At 36.9% G+C, this 6,283-nt stretch overlaps 1 pseudogene; it reads right to left on the minus strand.

The window, feature by feature from the left end:
• Positions 1-452: 452 nt before the first annotated feature.
• Positions 453-907, minus strand: LOC149133261 (uncharacterized; annotated as a pseudogene).
• Between the last annotated feature and the right edge of the window lie 5,376 nt (positions 908-6,283).

Genomic DNA, 6,283 nt, shown 5'->3' on the forward strand with positions numbered 1-6,283 from the left:
TATTGCCTTTTTAAAAATTACTGTAGATTGTGATTTGAAGAATATTTTACCTGTTGTTTCTAGAGGCGTCCCCACTAGTTCGTTTGAAGTTTAGTCTATTGCTTTTTTTCTCTGTGCTACTTTTTGTTTGTTTGTTTTTGTTTGTTTGTTTGTTTGTTTTGTCTTTTTTAATCCGAAGAAGGAAAAATAGTACAAAGTTCCTGTAATCCATGCAGCAATCTAATATTGATGCGATCAAATTGATCAACAGGAAAACTTAGACAGTGTGAGAAAGAAAACTGATTTCTCTCTGTTGTAGTGGCCAGTTGGGTTAGCTGTGTTTTAATACTTTGATACCTGGGGGTGTGAGAAATGTGAAAGGGAATGTCTGGAAGGATGTGTACTGTCAGAGGTGGTTAGCAGGTAATTGTCAGGACTCCAACGAGTCAACTAATAAGCGGTGCAAGCTGAGCTGCATCAGTGGATCAGGTGTAATCTCAGGTGAAAAAGTTTAGTTTGGAAATAAGAAAAGCTTTGTTAAAATTATTTGAAGAGTTTTGGGATCTTTTTTTTTTCTTTTGGTTTTGTTTTTCTCTTTCACATTTCTTCTTACGAAACAATTCAAAACTGAATCATCTGGCCCTTCTTCTTCTTGTCACCTTCAAGCTCGAAGTACTTACAAAGTGTTTCCTATATTAGTACTCTGTACACTCCATTCAATGGACAATTTTTTGGTGGTTTTAACCTTTTGGTGAAAGATAGGTTTGGTTTGATCACGATAACATCTTTGTTTTTACCTATTGTAACGTCTCTTACGTTGGGCACATAATGAAGCTTTACTAGCCCTGTACTGTAAAACCCTGTGAAGAATGTTTCCTGCACTTTTACCTTTGCAGTTGATCCGCCGGGTTTGGGGGACGGTCATCATTTTCAATGCTTAAAGGAAGAGTTGATAGGTCGGTCAGGAATAGTTAGATGAAGAAAGAGGAAAATGTTGCAGACAGTTCGGAAAGGCAATTGTTTCAGCCTTTATACCAGAAGCGTCGGTATATGATCAGAGACGGAATCACGAAGAGTTGTTAACACTGAAGTCACCAAGGATAAAGAATTTAGAAGCGATTAGTTGAGATGGACCTAATTCGTGTCGAACTATAGATATTGGTTTAGATATTGGTTTCAAATTTTGGCATAAGGCCAGTAAGTTCGAGGGTAAGTTGATTACGTTGACCCCAGTGCTCGTCGGGTATTTATTTTAACGACCCCAAACGAGATGAAAGGCAAAGTCGACTCCAGTGGAATTTGAACGCAGAACGTAAAGACGGGTAAAATACCGCTAAGCATTTTGCCCGGCGTGCTAACGATGCTGCCATCTCACCAACTCAAATGACTAAAGATATTAATAAATATTGATAACACTGTAATACGATTTTTGTCCTTGGGTACCAATTGCTATTTCCTATTTGCTTACCCCTGGAAAGTATGAAAAATGGTTAATATTTCCTTCAAACTTTGCTTTTGTTACATTTATTCAAACTCCAAACAATCCCTCTCACCCCATGGCTTTGATGCTCCCCCACGCAGCCATTGTCAGCCACTAAAAGACATGCTCAAGTGGTTAAGATCAAGCAAATGGCAAGCAGATCTATGGTATTGAGCAGAATATTTGTTTAAAGATAAATCAGTTTCAAAACATAGATGTCCCGGTCACAAAAGCTAAGTTTCAAGGGAGTAATAGTCATTTCCTTGGGTTTCTACATAGAAGCGAATAGGAAATATGATAACATTTACTGACCAAAGGCAATTAATAGATAAATAAAAATGTTGTTGCTCAGTGTAATCTGGTCGTAGCTAAATGTGTTCGAAAGGCGGTTAAGACAATAAATGTTCTTAAAAGCTAAAATAAATTTTCATTCAAAACTAGAGTTCATTATTTTTGACGTCCAGATAAAGAAGATGAGTACTAGGGCAGAAGATTCTATGTAAGGGAAGTTCTTCATTGCGAAAAAACACTTAACAAAATAACGTTTAATCTGAACGCTAGAAACGTGTTAGAGATAGACAGAGGCAGGTGAGGGTGAGTTCCTGTTACTGAGTGAAAGAGCTTGAGTATGTTACATGCTGGTATTGTTGTTGCTAGTGTTGTTGTTGCATAGCTCCAAGTCATCTCTAACGGATGATCAAAGATATTCAAACCATGGCCATCTCGTCGACTTTTAGAGGACAGTATAGCCCAGGCTACGTTATTGAATGTGTCTCAAAAGTTGAGTAAGTAGAAGTGCTGGAAATAGACAGGCTCAAGTTTAAAAGTAAATTAACATATTTTACAGTCTTGAAGGGAGACATGTCCAATGAACTGAAGTCATCTAATTTAATGCATCCATAAGGCGATGAGCTGACAGAACCGTCACTACGGCGAGAAAAATGTTTAGCGGCATTCCGTCCGTCAGAGTTCAAATTTCTCCAAGGTCAACTTTGCCTTTCATCCTTCAGGGGTCGATAAAATAATTACCAGTCGAACACTGGGGTCGAAATAATCGACTTAAACCCTCCCCTGAACTTGCTGGCCTTGTGCCAAAATTTGAAATTTAATGCATCCCTATCATGTGAATACGGCATACATTTTAGAAACCACTGACTTTTATATAAAGAATATGATACTTAAATGCTAAAACAGTTTTAAGATTAATTGTGAACATTCCTAGCAAGTAAACCACTATGAAATATACAGCGTTTCCTTATACTTTCAGAAGCAAACTGAGCTTTCGCACAATAGAATTTGTGTTCACTTCGGAGAACTGAACCACTGTCACTTAAAATATAATGGTCTGAATCTATATACATAAATGTGTGTTGTGTATACATTTATGTATACAAGTGTATATGTGTGTACCTATATGCGCGTATAAGTGTGTGTGAGAAAGAGAAAGGACGAATATTTCATTTATGCAAACTCACAACCAGTACATTATGGCACACGTTGGTGCACATATGATATGCGCGTATATACATATTATATATCAACGTCAGAAGTGTTTATATGAACATCTGTCTGCATTCGTGTTCATGGCCATGTGTGCGAGTATGTCTGTGTGTGCGTATATATATATATATATATATATACGCGCGCGCGCACACACATACACACACACACACACACACACACACATACGTGCAGTACAGACAGACAGATCAACGCACACATAAATAATTCCTTTGTAACTAGAATTATGTGTTTGTATTTGTCTATGTGTATGTACATGCACGTCCGGGATTACTTCAATATAAATATATATATATATATATATATATATATATAGAGAGAGAGAGAGAGAGAGAGAGAGATGCGTATATATACATATACTTACACTGACACGCATATATACATACGTTTTGTTCTATGTATAGTTTTGCGCAGATGTATGCGAGCTTCAATGGGCAAATACACATATGTATGTATACATGTATGTATATATGTATTTGTGTATATATACAATATAATACACACACACACATATATATATCTGCATATGTATGTATGTATGTATGCGTGTACAAATTCATGTAAACATATACAAACAATCTAAACACGTGCATATCATATTTTATATGCATCAATAAACATATATATATATATCTATATATATATAAATATATATATATATTTATATATATATATATATATATATATATATATATATATATATATATATATAAATATATATATAAATCTGTATATATACAAATACACATATATATATAAATATATATATATATATATATATATATATATATGTGTGTGTGTGTGTGTGTGTGTGTGCGTGTGTGTGTGTGTATATTTGTATACATGCATACATACACATACATATATGTGTATGAACATATGTGTGTGCGTGTTTGTTTGTTCTTATATATGTGTCTGTGTGTGTATATGTTATTATATTGATGTGTGTTCATATACGTATGCGTGTATGTATGTGTATGTATGTATTTGAATCTGTGTGAAACAATATAACCAACGGGCTTGTCGAAGACTTTTAATTTTCTGTCTGAAACGCAAGATAAAAAGCAACTTAATAATGACCTCAACAACAGCAAGAAGAACAACAACAACAAAAAATATAATTTACAAAAAAATACATGTGAAAAATCTATAAAAATATGTAAATACACGTAGCATGTCTTTGATGAGATCTTTACAGTTTTAATAAGCGTAATTCATGGCTGCTTTGGTGTCAATGATATCTTTTCTCCTTTGGTGAAGAGTTAAAGACAGTCAGCAAGCCAGCCAGGTCCTCTTTCTAGAGAACGTTCAACTGCCACAAGCATGCGACCATCACAACTGGCTAGGTGTAGAGAGGGGTCGGGAGATGTTGGGTAGATTTTTTTTCGATTTTTTAGCTCACCTCCATGCATTCTACAGTGCTCCCGCTCCACCCCCGTACAATCTACACAATGAATAATGTGTGCGTTTAGTGAGTTTAGGGACTGTGGTGGTGGGGGCGGATATAATGTACATAGGCGTTACTGACGACAACAATAACACTCGATAATGATGATAATCGCAACCATCACCATTATTTTCTCCTTCTCTCAGTCGCTGTCGTCTTTGTCGTCATCAAATTGTCATCATCAACATCATCATCATCGTCGTCGTCATCATCATCATCATCATCATCCTAACCCTAACCCTAACCCTAACCCTTAACCATCGAAAATAACGCGAAAAATTATTAAAAAAAAACAATGGCGGAACAAAACAGAACCAGAAGAGTAAATTTAAGAAGTAAGAATGAGATGAGATTTGAAGCGGGAGGAATGTGGGACAGAGAAGAGACAGAGAAAAGGTAAAGTTAAGAGATGTGTGGGTGAGTAATGTGAGAGACATGGGAGATAGGAGTAAACCAGGGGTAAGATGGAAGCAAATCAAACGTGAGGAATAAAAGAAGTAAATGTAATGTAGAGCAGAGGTTAGTGAAAAGTGATTCAACTCGGTTAAAAAATGAAATAAAGGTTAACTAGAATCAGGGATACGGTGAAGCCATGGGATTCTAGCATGGTGGATGATTTTGAAGAGATAGCTGAAGAGCTCAACTGAGCCATCGGTGCTTCTTATATTGATGCTGAGCGGAGGAATGCTAGATCAACAATTAGGATTACCAAGTTCTATCGAGAGGGTAACTGCAATGCATCCATAAGAGTGGTGTCCATGATTGTGTAATCAGTCAATGAAAGATTCACTATGATTCAAGCTCTTAATTCAAATTCACAAAAATGGAATTGGATGGCGCCAAAGAGTCACGAGAATCTACGAAAGCAACATGACCGAAGAAGATCGAAGAAATGCCAAAACAGAGAGGGATCAATGTGATCTTGAACCGAAAACTGTATCAGAAATAAAATAGGAGTAGGTGAGAGACGAGAATGGCTTGAAACAGGTGTAATCAGAGTTGAGGTACATATGATGCGAAGTGAAAGGCAGGGCTGAAAGTGAATTGAGATAGACTCGGGAGCGGAAACAGGAATGAGTTGAAGACGAATAAACGTGAGTAGTCAGAAATGAGGCACAGATGACACAATGAGCTCCACAATTGAGAGAAAACTGAGGTATAATTGGGACATAAAATGAAGCAAGAGTAAGTTAAAGGCTTGTAAGGATTAACAGAAACATAACGCAGGGAGAGTAAAAAGTGGTAGTACGCAGCCATTATAAATAGACTTATAGCCGGTCGCCAGGTAGAAGATCGGAAGGTCGAGAGTACGTGTAGGCTGTGTTGATAGTCGTGTCTGTGCTGATATAGTAATTATACTGTGATACTGAGTGGACGTTATAACGACCCAACCTTTTGAGGATAATGACACTGTACGACAGGGGGTCGTACAGCGCTAGATGGAACCATTCTATCGACGACTTCGGAATATAACAATATCTGTCAGAGCGACAGCCGTAGACAAAAGACAGCTACAACAGTGGCAAAAGACCGCTTTGCAACAGAGTGTCTGGTCGTGACAATCCGGCTGGATATATATGGCCGTTGTTCTAACATTAGCGATTGTGTCCTCCCCTGTTAAGATGGCACTATGTTACATTTTAGTATATAGGTTAATCATGGCGCACAATATGAACAATTTGATGAACCGAAATGTGATGTAAAACGAAACAAAGTTCTCTTGATTGACAGGGAAAAGGAACAGACATAAAGTTACGCTACATATAGGATATATATATATGTGTGTGTGTGTGTGTGTGTGTGTGTGTGTGTGTGTGTGTGTGTGTGTATAACTAATTTAGAGACGAACTACCACT

Source organism: Octopus bimaculoides, chromosome 11 (genome assembly GCF_046866305.1).
Source record: "Octopus bimaculoides isolate indiv1 chromosome 11, ASM4686630v1, whole genome shotgun sequence".
NCBI lineage: Eukaryota > Metazoa > Mollusca > Cephalopoda > Octopoda > Octopodidae > Octopus > Octopus bimaculoides.